The sequence below is a fragment of the Bos indicus genome, chromosome 4 (assembly GCF_029378745.1).
Source record: "Bos indicus isolate NIAB-ARS_2022 breed Sahiwal x Tharparkar chromosome 4, NIAB-ARS_B.indTharparkar_mat_pri_1.0, whole genome shotgun sequence".
NCBI classification, from domain to species: Eukaryota; Metazoa; Chordata; class Mammalia; order Artiodactyla; family Bovidae; genus Bos; species Bos indicus.
This window is the reverse complement of record NC_091763.1, coordinates 3748646-3764600: the sequence shown is the minus strand read 5'-3', so window position 1 is coordinate 3764600 and position 15955 is coordinate 3748646. Positions and strand designations below refer to the sequence as shown.

The 15955-nt window shown below is 38.4% G+C and overlaps 1 pseudogene; it reads right to left on the bottom strand.

The window, feature by feature from the left end:
- Positions 1-2152: 2152 nt before the first annotated feature.
- Positions 2153-8885, bottom strand: LOC139182654 (small nuclear ribonucleoprotein E-like; annotated as a pseudogene).
- Between the last annotated feature and the right edge of the window lie 7070 nt (positions 8886-15955).

The window sequence follows — 15955 nt, the reverse complement described above, 5'->3', positions numbered from 1 at the left end:
AGAATTGACTCATTTCAAAAGACCCTGATGCTGGGAAGGATTGAAGGCAGGAGGAGAAGGGGATGACAGAGGATGAGATGGTTGGATGGCATCACTGATTCAATGGGCATGAGTTAGGGTAAACTCCGGGAGTTGTTGATGAACAAGGAGGCCTGGCGTGCTGCCGTCTATGGGGTTGCAAAAAGTCCGACATGACTGAGCGACTGAACTGAACTTATGACTTGATTTTTTTCTTAATGCTATTTTGTTGAAGAAAATAAGAAATTTATTCTAGCACAATTTAAAAAGAGGATGGGATGATTTGGGAGAATGGCATTGAAATATGTCTACTATCATATATGAAACAAGTCACCAGTCCAGATTTGATGCACGATATTGGATACTTGGGGCTGGTGCACTGGGAAGACCCAGAGGGATGCTATGGGGAGGGAGGAGGGAGAGGGGTTCAGGATGGGGAACACATGTATGCCTGTGGCGGATTCATTTTGATATATGGCAGAACCAATACAATATTGTAAAGTTTAAAAATAAAATTAAATTAAATTAAAAAAAAAGTATATCCTCTTTTAAAAATCATAGTCTTTCTCAACTTCATGAGGAAATTTTCCTATGCTTTATTTTAGATGCTTAGTTGTTTGAGGTTTGTAATTTCTCTCAAATTTTTAAATACTTTAAGTTCAGATTCATTGTTTTTCTTCTGTATGGATTTCCAACTGCCCTTGGATCATTTGTTGAAGAGGTTAATCCTTTCACCTACTGATGAAGAATGATTTTGTCTTAAATCAAATAAACAATTGTGAGTCCATTTCAAGATTCTTAATTCTCTTTTATTGGTCTCTGTCATACTTTTGTACTGATATTCCACTACCTTATTACTCACACTTTACAGTAAGTGTTGATATGACAGACTGTCTGTATGACTTGTCCTTTGATACTTCTTGCATTACTATAGGGGCTTCCCAGGTGGTGCTAGTGTTAAAGAACATCCCTGCCAATGAGGAGACACAAATATATGGGTTCAATCCCAGAGTCAGGAAGATTTCCTGGAGAAGGAAACTGGCAGCTGACTCCAGTATTTTTGCCTGGAGAATCTCATAGACAGAGGAGCCTGGTGGGCTACAGTCCATGGGGTCACAATGAGTCGGACATGACTGAGCACGACCCTACTATGAAAATGAATGTGAAAGTCACTCAGTCATGTTCAACTCTTTGTGATCCCATGGACTATACAGTCCATGGAATTCTCTAGGCCAGAATACTGGAGTGGGTAGCCTTTCATTGTCCAGGGGATCTTTACAACCCAGGGACAGAACCCAAGTCTCCCACATTGCAGGTGGATTATTTACAAGCTGAACCAACTGGGAAGCCCAAGAATCCTGGAGTGGGTAGTCTATCCCTTCTCCAGCAGATCTTCCCTACCCAGGAGTCCAACTGAGGGCTTCTGCATTGCAGGAGGATTCTTTACCAACTGAGCTATCAGGGAAGCCCATACCCTATAGAGCATTTGAATTTTATATGTTTTTAAGAACCAGCTCATCAATGTACACACACACACACACACTTTCTGGGATTGTCTAGGAATCACACTTGTTTGAGGAGATTCTGAATATTCATAATGAGTATGAATGTTTCTTTTCACACTTTTCATCATGAAAAGATGAATTTTTCATCTTATGGACATATTTTTCTCAATTGCTTTGTTTCTTTAAGTACAAACTCCATGTAGACATATTATAAGTTATAAAATACATTTATTCCTAACTAGTTTTATTTTTTACATTACAAGTGATATTTTAAGATTCATTATTATTTTTTATGGCGTATAGTTATATTATGTTAGTTTCAGGTGTACTAAATAGTGATTTGACATTTGCATGCATTATACAGTGATACTCATGATAAGTCTAGAAATCATCTGTTCGCATACAAAGTAATTATATTATTGATCATATTATTTATGCTGTATATTTAATCCCTGTGGTTTATTTTTATAAAAACAGGCCCCCAGCATTTATTGTTATCTGGTAATAGCATAAGGATGAGCAAATCAATATGAATCCATGTTTCAGAACTAAACTGACAAAGTCTCTAACAAAGGACACCTGAAAAACCAACTGTTTTTTCAAATGTTTTCTTTGTTCATTGATCATTTCTAGCTGGATATACTTTGGAGCAGTATAATGTTATCTGCATTTAGCATGATTTGACCCATTTATTTTCTTGATTTTGTTTTATTTTTTTTTCTTTTTTTTTTTCTATTCAATTTTAATTAAAAAAAAATTATACATGTGTTCCCCATCCTGAACCCTCCTCCCTCCTCCCTCCCCATACCATCCCTCTGGGTCGTCCCAGTGCACTAGCCCCAAGCATCCAGCATCGTGCATTGAACCTGGACTGGCATCTCATTTCATACATGACATTTCACATGTTTCAATGCCATTCTCCCAAATCTTCCCACCCTCTCCCTCTCCCACAGAGTCCATAAGCCTGTTCTATACATCAGTGTCTCTTTTTCTGTCTCGTATACAGGGTTATCGTTACCATCTTTCTAAATTCCATATATATGCATTAGTATACTGTATTGGTGTTTGTCCTTCTGGCTTACTTCACTCTGTATAATAGGCTCCAGTTTCATCCACCTCATTAGAACTGATTCAAATGTATTCTTTTTAATGGCTGAGTAATACTCCATTGTGTATATGTACCACTGCGTACTTATCCATTCATCTGCTGATGGGCATCTAGGTTGTTTCCATGTCCTGGCTATTATAAACAGTGCTGCAATGAACATTGGGGTACACGTGTCTCTTTCCCTTCTGGTTTCCTCAGTGTGTATGCCCAGCAGTGGGATTGCTGGATCATAAGGCAGTTCTATTTCCAGTTTTTTAAGGAATCTCCACACTGTTCTCCATAGTGGCTGTACTAGTTTGCATTCCCACCAACAGTGTAAGAGGGTTCCCTTTTCTCCACATCCTCTCCAGCATTTATTATTTGTAGACTTTTGGATCGCAGCCATTCTGACTGGTGTGAAATGGTATCTCATAGTGGTTTTGATTTGCATTTCTCTGATAATGAGTGATGTTGAGCATCTTTTCATGTGTTTGTTAGCCATCTGTATGTCTTCTTTGGAGAAATGTCTATTTAGATCTTTGGCCCATTTTTTGATTGGGTCATTTATTTTTCTAGAGTTGAGCTGTAGGAGTTGCTTGTATATTTTTGAGATTAGTTGTTTGTCGGTTGCTTCATTTGCTATTATTTTCTCCCATTCTGAAGGCTGTCTTTTCACCTTGCTAATAGTTTCCTTTGATGTACAGAAGCTTTTAAGTTTAATTAGGTCCCATTTGTTTATTTTTGCTTTTATTTCCAATATTCTGGGAGGTGGGTCATAGAGGATCCTGCTGTGATGTATGTCAGAGAGTGTTTTGCCTATGTTCTCCTCTAGGAGTTTTATAGTTTCTGGTCTTACATTGAGATCTTTAATCCATTTTGAGTTTATTTTTGTATATGGTGTTAGAAAGTGTTCTAGTTTCATTCTTTTACAAGTGGTTGACCAGATTTCCCAGCACCACTTGTTAAAGAGATTGTCTTTAATCCATTGTATATTCTTGTCTCCTTTGTCAAAGATAAGGTGTCCATATGTGCATGGATTTATCTCTGAGCTTTCTATTTTGTTCCATTGATCTATATTTCTGTCTTTGTGCCAGTACCATACTGTCTTGATAACTGTGGCTTTGTAGTAGAGCCTGAAGTCAGGTAGGTTGATTCCTCCAGTTCCATTTTTCTTTCTCAAGATCGCTTTGGCTATTCGAGGTTTTTTGTTTTTCCATACAAATTGTGAAATTATTTGTTCTAGCTCTGTGAAGAATACTGTTGGTAGCTTGATAGGGATTGCATTGAATCTATAAATTGCTTTGAGTAGTATACTCATTTTCACTATATTGATTCTTCCAATCCATGAACATGGTATATTTCTCCATCTATTAGTGTCCTCTTTGATTTCTTTCACCAGTGTTTTATAGTTTTCTATATATAGGTCTTTAGTTTCTTTAGGTAGATATATTCCTAAGTATTTTATTCTTTTCGTTGCAATGGTGAATGGAATTGTTTCCTTAATTTCTCTTTCTGTTTTCTCATTATTAGTGTATAGGAATGCAAGGGATTTCTGTGTGTTGATTTTATATCCTGCAACTTTACTATAATCATTGATTAGTTCTAGTAATTTTCTGGTGGAGTCTTTAGGGTTTTCTATGTAGAGGATCATGTCATCTGCAAATAGTGAGAGTTTTACTTCTTCTTTTCCAATTTGGATTCCTTTTATTTCTTTTTCTGCTCTGATTGCTGTGGCCAAAACTTCCAAAACTATGTTGAATAGTAATGGTGAAAGTGGGCACCCTTGTCTTGTTCCTGACTTTAGAGGAAATGCTTTCAATTTTTCACCATTGAGGATAATGTTTGCTGTGGGTTTGTCATATATAGCTTTTATTATGTTGAGGTATGTTCCTTCTATTCCTGCTTTCTGGAGAGTTTTTATCATAAATGGGTATTGAATTTTGTCAAAGGCTTTCTCTGCATCTATTGAGATAATCATATGGTTTTTGTTTTTCAATTTGTTAATGTGGTGTATTACATTGATTGATTTGCAGATATTGAAGAATCCTTGCATCCCTGGGATAAAGCCCACTTGGTCATGGTGTATGATCTTTTTAATGTGTTGTTGGATTCTGATTGCTAGAATTTTGTTTAGGATTTTTGCATCTATGTTCATCAGTGATATTGGCCTGTAGTTTTCTTTTTTTGTGGGATCTTTGTCAGGTTTTGGTATTAGGGTGATGGTGGCCTCATAGAATGAGTTTGGAAGTTTACCTTCCTCTGCAATTTTCTGGAAGAGTTTGAGCAGGATAGGTGTTAGCTCTTCTCTAAATTTTTGGTAGAATTCAGCTGTGAAGCCGTCTGGACCTGGGCTTTTGTTTGCTGGAAGATTTTTGATTACAGTTTCAATTTCCGTGCTTGTGATGGGTCTGTTAAGGTTTTCTATTTCTTCCTGGTCGAGTTTTGGAAAGTTGTACTTTTCTAAGAATTTGTCCATTTCTCCCTCGTTGTCCATTTTATTGGCATATAATTGTTGATAATAGTCTCTTATGATCCTTTGTATTTCTGTGTTGTCTGTTGTGATCTCTCCATTTTCGTTTCTAATTTTATTGATTTGATTTTTCTCCCTTTGTTTCTTGATGAGTCTGGTTAATGGTTTATCAATTTTATTTATCCTTTCAAAGAACCAGCTTTTGGCTTTGTTGATTTTTGCTATGGTCTCTTTTGTTTCTTTTGCATTTATTTCTGCTCTAATTTTTAAGATTTCTTTCCTTCTACTAACCCTGGGGTTCTTCATTTCTTCCTTTTCTAGTTGCTTTAGGTGTAGAGTTAGGTTATTTATTTGACTTTTTTCTTGTTTCTTGAGGTGTGCCTGTATTGCTATGAACTTTCCCCTTAGGACTGCTTTTACTGTGTCCCACAGGTTTTGGGTTGTTGTGTTTTCATTTTCATTCGTTTCTATGCAAATTTTGATTTCTTTTTTGATTTCTTCTGTGATTTGTTGGTTATTCAGCAGGGTGTTGTTCATCCTCCATATGTTGGAATTTTTAATAGTTTTTCTCCTGTAGTTGAGATCTACTCTTACTGCATTGTGGTCAGAAAAGATGCTTGGAATGATTTCTATTTTTCTGAATTTACCAAGGCTAGCTTTATGGCCCAGGATGTGATCTATCCTGGAGAAGGTTCCATGTGCGCTTGAGAAAAAGGTGAAGTTCATTGTTTTGGGATGAAATGTCCTATAGATATCAATTAGGTCTAACTGGTCTATTGTATTGTTTAAAGTTTGTGTTTCCTTGTTAATTTTCTGTTTAGTTGATCTATCCATAGGTGTGAGTGGGGTATTAAAGTCTCCCAGTATTATTGTGTTATTGTTAATTTCTCCTTTCATACTTGTTAGCATTTGTCTTACATACTGCGGTGCTCCCGTGTTGGGTGCATATATATTTATAATTGTTATATCTTCTTCTTGGATTGATCCTTTGATCATTATGTAGTGACCTTCTTTGTCTCTTTTCACAGCCTCTGTTTTAAAGTCTATTTTATCTGATATGAGTATTGCTACTCCTGCTTTCTTTTGGTCCCTATTTGCATGGAAAATCTTTTTCCAGCCCTTCACTTTCAGTCTGTATGTGTCCCCTGTTTTGAGGTGGGTCTCCTGTAGACAACATATGTAGGGGTCTTGTTTTTGTATCCATTCAGCCAGTCTTTGTCTTTTGGTTGGGGCATTCAACCCATTTACGTTTAAGGTAATTACTGATAAGTATGATCCCGTTGCCATTTACTTTATTGTTTGGGGTTCGAATTTATACACCATTTTTGTGTTTCCTGTCTAGAGAATATCCTTTAGTATTTGTTGGAGAACTGTTTTGGTGGTGCAGATTTCTCTCAGCTTTTGCTTGTCTGAGAAGCTTTTGATTTCTCCTTCATATTTGAATGAAATCCTTGCTGGGTACAATAATCTGGGCTGTAGGTTATTTTCTTTCATCATTTTAATTATGTCTTGCCATTCCCTCCTGGCTTGAAGAGTTTCTATTGAAAGATCAGCTGTTATCCTTATGGGAATTCCCTTGTGTGTTATTTGTTGTTTTTCCCTTGCTGCTTTTAATATTTGTTCTTTGTGTTTGATCTTTGTTAATTTGATTAATATGTGTCTTGGGGTGTTTTGCCTTGGGTTTATCCTGTTTGGGATTCTCTGGGTTTCTTGGACTTGGGTGATTATTTCCTTCCCCATTTTAGGGAAGTTTTCAACTATTATCTCCTCAAGTATTTTCTCATGGTCTTTCTTTTTGTCTTCTTCTTCTGGAACCCCTATGATTCGAATGTTGTAGCGTTTAATATTGTCCTGGAGGTCTCTGAGATTGTCCTCATTTCTTTTAATTCGTTTTTCTTTTATTCTCTCTGATTCATTTATTTCTACCATTCTATCTTCTAATTCACTAATCCTATCTTCTGCCTCTGTTATTCTACTATTTGTTGCCTCCAGAGTGTTTTTAATTTCATTTATTGCATTATTCATTATATATTGACTCTTTTTTATTTCTTCTAGGTCCTTGTTAAACCTTTCTTGCATCTTCTCAATCCTTGTCTCCAAGCTATTTATCTGTGATTCCATTTTAATTTCAAGATTTTGGATCAATTTCACTATCATTATTCGGAATTCTTCATCAGGTAGATTCCCTATCTCTTCCTCTTTTGTTTGGTTTGGTGAGTATTTATCCTGTTCCTTTATCTGCTGGATATTCCTCTGTCTCTTCATCTTGTTTAAATTGCTGAGTTTGGGGTGTCCTTTCTGTATTCTGGCAGTTTGTGGAGTTCTCTTTATTGTGGCTTTTCCTTGCTGTGTGTGGGTTTGTACAGGTGGCTTGTCAAGGTTTCCTGGTTAGGGAAGCTTGTGTCGGTGTTCTGATGGGTGGAGCTGTATTTCTTCTCTTTGTTCAGTCGCGCTGTGGGGAGGGAGGGAGGGATGCTGCAAACAAATAACACTGGCGTGCGCTCGCAGTGCCTCAGCCACACTGGGTCTGCCCCCGCTCACGGCGCGTGTAGCCTCCCTGCCCACACTGCTCGGGCTCTAGGTTGTTCCGCCGGGAACAATCCGAGGCTGGCCCTGGATTGCATGTACCTCCCAGGTCCAAGCCGCTCAGGTTCAGGCACTCGGGTAGTCCTCAGAGGCGCAGACTCAGTTGGGCCTGAGTTTTGTGCTCTTCCCAGGTCCGAGCAGCTCAAGTGATGAGGTGTTTGGCGAGCACCAATGCTGCGACTTATCGCCTCCCCGCCACTCGGTTATCTGGGTGTAAAACCGGCGCACCTTCTCAGGCAGATGTTAACCGTCCAGTCCCCCCAAAAGTTTTAGTTAGCAAAGAAGCCTGCTTACAGTTTTATAGATAATGTCTCTCTGGGGCTGCGATTGCCCCCTTCCGGCTCTGGCTGCCTGTCACCGGAGGGGGAAGGTCTGCAGCCAGCTATCTCTGTTCAATTCTTTGTTCCGTGCGCTGGCCTGGCAGTGTCTTAGGTTGGGGCTGGCTTTTCGCGTGGTAGATATCCCACAGTCTGGTTTGCTAACCCAAATTATTTTGCTTAGATAGTGCTCAGGGTATTCAGGCCAGATTCTTACTCTAAGCGATGCAGCCCGCACTGCGCCTCCCTGCCCAGCCCCCGCTTGCTAATGGCGCATGCAGGCGTCTGCGCTGCTTCTCCGCTGGGGGAGTTACCATAGGACTCGCAGTCTTCGAGTTTTAATTGTTTATTTATTTTTTCTTCCTGTTATGTTGCCCTCTGTGCTTCCAAAGCTCGGCATAGATTCGGCAGTGAGAAGGTTTCCTGGTGTTTGGAAACTTCTCTCTTTTTAAGACTCCCTTCCCAAGACAGAACTCCGTCCCTCCCTCTTTTGTCTCTTTTTTTGTCTTTTATATTTTTTCCTACCTCCTTTCGAAGAGTTGGATTGCTTTTCTGGGTGCCTGATGTCCTCTGCCGACATTCAGAAGTTGTTTTGTGGAATTTACTCGACGTTTAAATGCTCTTTTGATGAATTTGTAGGGGAGAAAGTGTTCTCCCTGTTCTACTCCTCCGCCATCTTGGCTCCTCCCCCTTGATTTTGTTTTAGATTGACTCTCTTTTGCATCATCTAATACAAGGTTCATACACTCATCAAAACAAATGATACAGCCCTCTATCCACGTATTCACTTGCTCATAAAGCCACACCTGAATCTGAGATCTATTTTCCAAGTATCTGAAGATGAGCTTGATGGGCTGCACCATCACTATTTGCATGTCCAGGCCCTGACCCAAGTACACCATGGAGGAAGTTCACAAAGAACTGTGGCTTATTTATTTCATGGCTGGAGGTTTGAACCTCTTAATAACCTTTACCTAGCTGTTCGTTCCCAAGGCAAACCATTCAATATCACAGTAATCCAAATCTATGCCCCAACCAGTAATGCTGAAGAAGCTGAAGTTGAATGGTTCTATGAAGACCTACAAGACCTTTTAGAACTAACACCCCCAAAAGATGTCCTTTTCATTATAGGGGACTGGAATGCAAAAGTAGGAAGTCAAGAAACACCTGGAATAACAGGCAAATTTGGCCTTGGAATACAGAATGAAGCACAGCAAAGACTGAGTTTTGCCAATAAAATGCACTGGTCATAACAAACACCCTCTTCCAACAACACAAGAGAAGACTCTATACATGGACATCACAAGATGGTCAACACCAAAATCAGTTTAATTATATTCTTTGAAGCCAAAGATGGAGAAGCTCTATACAGTCAACAAAAACAAGACCAGGAGCTGACTGTGGCTCAGATCATGAACTCCTTATTGCCAAAATCAGACTTAAATTGAAGAAAGTAGGGAAAACTACTAGACCATTCAGGTATGACCTAAATCAAATCCCTTATGATTATACAGTGGAAGTGAGAAATAGATTTAAGGGCCTAGATCTGATAGTTAGAGTGCCTGATGAACTATGGAATGAGGTTCATGACATTGTACAGGAGACAGGGATCAAGGCCATCCCTATGGAAAAGAAATGCAAAAGAGCAAAATGGCTGTCTGGGGAGGCCTTACAAATAGCTGTGAAAAGAAGAGAAGCGAAAAGCAAAGGAGAAAAGGAAAGATATAAACATCTGAATGCAGAGTTCCAAAGACTAGCAAGAAGAGATAAGAAAGCCTTCTTCAGCAATCAATGCAAAGAAATAGAGGAAAACAACAGAATGGGAAAGACTAGAGATCTCTTCAAGAAAATCAGAGATACCAAAGGAACATTTCATGCAAACATGGGCTCGATAAAGGGCAGAAATGGTATGGCCCTAACATAAGCAGAAGATTATTAAGAAGAGATGGCAAGAATACTTAGAAGAACTGTACAAAAAAAGATCTTCAAGACCCAGATAATCACGATGGTTTGATTACTGACCTAGAGCCAGATACCCTGGAATGTGAAGTCAAGTGGGCCTTAGAAAGCATCACTACAAACAAAGCTAGTGAAGGTGATAGAATTCCAGTTGAGCTATTCCAAATCCTGAAAGATGATGCTGTGAAAGTGCTGCACTCAATATGCCAGCAAATTTGGAAAACTCAGCAGTGGCCTCAGGACTGGAAAAGGTCAGTTTTCATTCCAATCCCAAAGAAAGGAAATGCCAAAGAACGCTCAAACTACCGCACAATTGCACTCATCTCACACGCTAGTAAAGTAATGCTCAAAATTCTCCAAGCCAGGCTTCAGCAATATGTGAACCGTGAACTTTCTGATGTTCAAGCTGGTTTTAGAAAAGGCAGAGGAACCAGAGATCAAATTGCCAACATCTGCTGGATCATGGAAAAAGCAAGAGAGTTCCAGAAAAACATCTATTTCTGCTTTATTGACTATGCCAAAGCCTTTGACAGTGTGCATCACAATAAACTGTGGAAAATTCTGAAAGATATGGGAATACCAGACCACCTGATCTGCCTCTTGAGAACTTTGTATGCAGGTCAGGATGCAACAGTTGGAAGTGGACATGGAACAACAGACTGGTTCCAAATACGAAAAGGAGTATGTCAAGGCTGTATATTGTCACCCTGTTTATTTAACTTCTATGCAGAGTACATCATGAGAGACGCTGGGCTGGAAGAAGCACACACAAGCTGGAATCAAGATTGCCGGGAGAAATATCAATAACCTCAGATATGCAGATGACACCACACTTCTGTCAGAAAGTGAAGAGGAGCTAAAAAGCCTCTTGATGAAAAGTGAAGGTGGAGAGTGAAAAAGTTGGCTTAAAGTTCAACATTCAGAAAATGAAGATCATGGCATCTGGTCCCATCACTTCATGGGAAAAAGATGGGGAAACAGTGGAAACAGTGTCAGACTTTATTTTTCTGGGCTCCAGAATCACTGCAGATGGTGACTGCAGCCATGAAATTAAAAGACGCTTACTCCTTGGAAGAAAATTATGACCAACCTAGGTAGCATATTAAAAAGCAGAGACGTTACTTTGCCAACAAAGGTCCATCTAGTCAAGGCTATGGTTTTTCCAGCGGTCATGTATGGATGTGAGAGTTGGACTGTGAAGAAGGCTGAGCGCTGAAGAATTGATACTTTTGAACTGTGGTGTTGGAGAAGACTCTTGAGAGTTCCTTGGACTGCAAGGAGATCCAGCCAGTCCATTCTGAAGGAGATCAGCCCTGGGATATCTTTGGAAGGAATGATGCTAAAGCTGAAACTCCAGTACTTTGGCCACCCCATGTGAAGTGTTGACTCATTGGAAAATACTCTGATGATGGGAGGGATTGGGGGCAAGAGGAGAAGGGAACGACAGAAGATGAGATGGCTGAATGGCATCACTGACTCGATGGACGTGAGTCTCAGTGAACTCCGGAAGTTGGTGATGGAAAAGGAGGCCTGGCGTGCTGCAATTCATGGGGTCACAAAGAGTTGGACATGACTGAGTGACTGATCTGATCTGATCTGATCTGATTTTACCCAGACTACACCTTCATCACTTCTGCCAACCTTCCATTTATTCTCTGAATCTATGAGTCTATTTTCATTGTTTTATTTTTTGTTATAACTTAAATCATGTGGTATTTGTCTTTTTCTATCTATTTCACCTATCATAATTCCCTCTAGTTCGATCAGTGTTGTCAGAAATGGCAGTATTTAACATTCTGTAGTTTAGTAACATTCCACTGTATATACATATCACATCTTTTTAATAGCCTTCCAAGCCTGTCCCTCTTAAATTTCACCAATATTTCAGCCACCTAAAATACTTGCCACTTCTTGAGATGCATCCATGACTGTGTAATGCTTTTCCATTTATTTGGGACTCCTGTCCCATCTTCACCTGTCAATCCCTTCAGTTCCCATAGAACTCAGCTTTCTTCTATAACAGGTACCCAGAATAACAGGCAAATTTGGCCTTGGAGTGAAAAATGAAGCAGGGTAAACATTACCAGAGTTTTATCAAGAGAACACACTGGTCAAAGAAAACATCCTTTTACAACAAACCAAGAGATGACTCTACACATTAACATCACCAAATGGCCAATGGCACAATTAGATTGATTATGTTCTTTGAAGCCAAAGATGGAAACATCCTATACAGTCACTAAAAATAAGACATATAACTAACTGTGGCTCAGATTATAGCTCCTTATCAAACAATTCAGACTTAAGTTGAAGACAACAAGGAAAACCACTAGGACATTCCAATATGACATAAATCAAATCCCATATGATTATACCGTAGAAGTGACAAATAATTTAAAGGCTTAGATCTGGTAGACAGAGTGTCTGAAGTACTATGGACAGAGGTGCATAATACTGTACAGGCAGAAGTGACAAAAATAATTCACAATAAAAAGAAATGCAAAATGGTAAAGTAATTGAGGAGGCTTTACAAATAGCTGAGGAAAGAAGAAAAGTGAAAAGCAAGGGGAAAAGGGAAAGATAAAACCAAATGAATGCATAGTTCTAGAGAACAGCAAGGAGATAAGAAGGCCTTCTTAAATGAATAATGCAAAGATATTGAGTAAAAGAATAGAATGGGTAAGACTAAAGATCTCTTTAAAAATAGGAGATAAAAAGGGAACATTTCAGGCAAGGATGGGCACAATAAAGGACAGAAACCATAAGGACCTACCAGAAGCAGAAGAGATTAAGAAGAGGTTGCAAGAATACACATAAGAACTATACAATAAAGGTCTTAATGACCTGGATAACCATGATGGTATGATCACTCACCTAGAGCCAGACATCCTGGAGTGTGAAGTCAATTCGTCCATAGTAAGCATTACTATGAACAAAGCTAGTGGAGGTGATAGAATTCCAACTGAGCTATTTCCAGTTCTAAATGATGATGCTATTAAAGTGCTGCACTCAATTCAGTACAGTTGCTCAGTCTGACTCTTTGTGACCCATGAACTGCAGCATGCCAGGCCTCCCTGTCCATCACTAACTCCCAGAGTTTACCCAAACTCATGTCCATTGAGTCGGTGATGCCATCTGGTCATTTCATCTTCTGTCATCCCCTTCTCCTCCTGCCATCAAACATTCCCAGCATCAGGGTCTTTTCAAATGAGTCAGCTCTTTGCAACAGGTGGCCAAAGTATTGGAGTTTCAGTTTTAACACCAGTCCTTCCAATGAACACCTAGGACTGATTGCCTTTAGTATGAACTGGTTGGGTCTCCTTGCTGTCCAAGAGACTCTGAAGAGTCTTCTCCAACGCCACAGTTCAAAAGCATTAATTCTTTGGTGCTCATCTTTCTTCACAGTCCAACTCTCACATCCATACATGACTACTGGAAAAACCATAGCCTTGACTAGACGGACCTTTGTTGGCAAAGTAACGTCTCTGCTTTTTAATATGCTACCTAGGTTGGTCATAACTTCCCTTCCAAGAAGTAAGCATCTTTTAATTTCATGGCTGCAATCACCATCTGCCATGATTTGGGAGCCCAGAAAAATGAAGTCTGACACTGTTTCCACTGTTTCCCCATCTATTTCCCATAAAGTGATGGGACCAGATGCCATGATCTTCATTTTCTGAATGTTGAGCTTTAAGCCAATTTTTTTAACTCTCCACTTTGACTTTCATCAAGAGGCTTTTTAGTTCCTCTTCACTTTCTGCCATAAGGGAGATGTCGTCTGCATATCTGAGGTTATTGATATTTCTCCCGGCAATCTTGATTCCAGCTTGTGTGTGCTTCTTCCAGCCCAGCGTTTCTCATGATGTACTCTGCATAGAAGTTAAATAAGCAGGGTGACAATATACAGCCTTGACGAACTCCTTTTCCTATTTGGAACCAGTCTGTTGTTCCATGTCCACTTCCAACTGTTGCTTCCTGACCTGCATACAAAGTTCTCAAGAGGCAGATCAGGTGGTCTGGTATTCCCATCTCTTGAAGAACTTTCCACAGTTTATTGTGATCCACACCGTCAAAGGCTTTGGCATAGTCAATAAAGCAGAAATAGATGTTTTTCTGGAACTCTCTTGCTTTTTCCATGATCCAGCAGATGTTGGCAATTTGATCTCTGGTTCCTCTGCCTTTTCTAAAACCAGCTTGAACATCAGGAAGTTCACGGTTCACATATTGCTGAAGCCTGGCTTGGAGAATTTTGAGCATTACTTTACTAGCGTGTGAGATGAGTGCAATTGTGCGGTAGTTTGAGCGTTCTTTGGCATTTCCTTTCTTTGGGATTGGAATGAAAACTGACCTTTTCCAGTCCTGTGGCCACTGCTGAGTTTTCCAAATTTGCTGGCATATTGAGTGCAGCACTTTCACAGCATTATCTTTCAGGATTTGGAGTAGCTCAACTGGAATTCTATCACCTCCACTAGCTTTGTTCATAGTATCATATTATTATCTTTTTAGCATGTTTAGTATTTACAGTGGTTATAATTAGTGTTTTCTTATTTCCTTCAGTATTGTTATGGGCTTCTCAATTTGATTCAAACTATTATACTTCTAGCTTACTTTCCACAATATGTCTCTTTTTTAATTTTTATGTCTTTTTAAAAACTATTTTGATATTGAGTTCTTATATTTTTCTTATGTTCTTAGAGGTTATATGTTCTTTTTAGGTGAAATCTAAATTATTTATTTATATTCATTTTTGAAATAAAAAATGATTTGATTTCATTTTTGTGAAATGAAAATTTCATGTGTTCACATTTCATCACATTTCATGTGATGCCCTTAAAGTAATGATTTCCCTTTTAAGCACTGTCTTAAATGTACTTCACAAATACTAATATGTCTCATTTACATTATTACTTATCTAAAATATTATCTGATATCAATTATGACTTCCTAACTGAATCAAGAATTATTGAAAATCCATTTGACAATGTTAATTAATTGTTGCTAATTCATCTTAATATTATTTATATTTAACACAAATGCAATATAACTGTGAATAAATCTATCTTGCTTTTTTTAACAGTATAATATCTCTACTATTACTGATTTGAAAGTTTATAAATATTGGCACAACATATCCTGTTTCTCATATATGTATCAAAATAGTTCTAGCTTTTAACCTACCTGTAATTTTACAATAATTGCTTTGCATGAGAAATTAAAAGCTGAAAATCTCATGAATTACTGTGGCAATTTTTCTTTTGAAATATTAAAAAATACTTCAATTTATAGGTTAAGATTGTAGCATGTAAGGTAATTTGGACAATTTTCACTCCAGGTTTCATCTGGAATGCTGTACTATATCCAACAATAAGTACATTTGCCCTCTATTTCTTCCAGAGAATGCACTTCATTTGTCCCAGTGGTTTGGCCGGCCTGGAAGTACAATTGGGTGCTTCATGTACTTCTAATCACATTTAGTGGAATACAGAAAGTAGAGACAGGCAGTCTGTGCATATATAGAGATTCAAGAACTCTAAGGAACAAGTTAATGGAAAAAATTATGTGCTTACTTTACAGACTTTTGAACTTTAACGTATGTGAAAAGGATGAATGGTTCGGAAATGTAATAGGGAACAATGAAGTCCCGGGCACATCCTTTATAATATCCTAAAGTCGAACTCCAAAATTATTTCTGTCCTGCAAGAAAATGTACTGGAATTTAAAGCATACAAATTCAAATAGGGTAGAAAGTTCTATACAAATTCACCTGATCTTTCCAACCATAGAGAAAAATAAATTAACTTTCTTAATAATTTTCCTAGGATGCAACATTTCTAATACTTCACTCTACCTCTTACAGTAACTCCATAAGAAAAGCAATTAGAAATGACAAATAAATCTTTGGATTTAAAATATTTTATCAGAATGTTCACAATAATTTTTAAAAGCAATGCATAGAGTATTGAAATATTAAATACATGAGAAATAAAAAAAGTTCAAACTTCAATATTAAGAG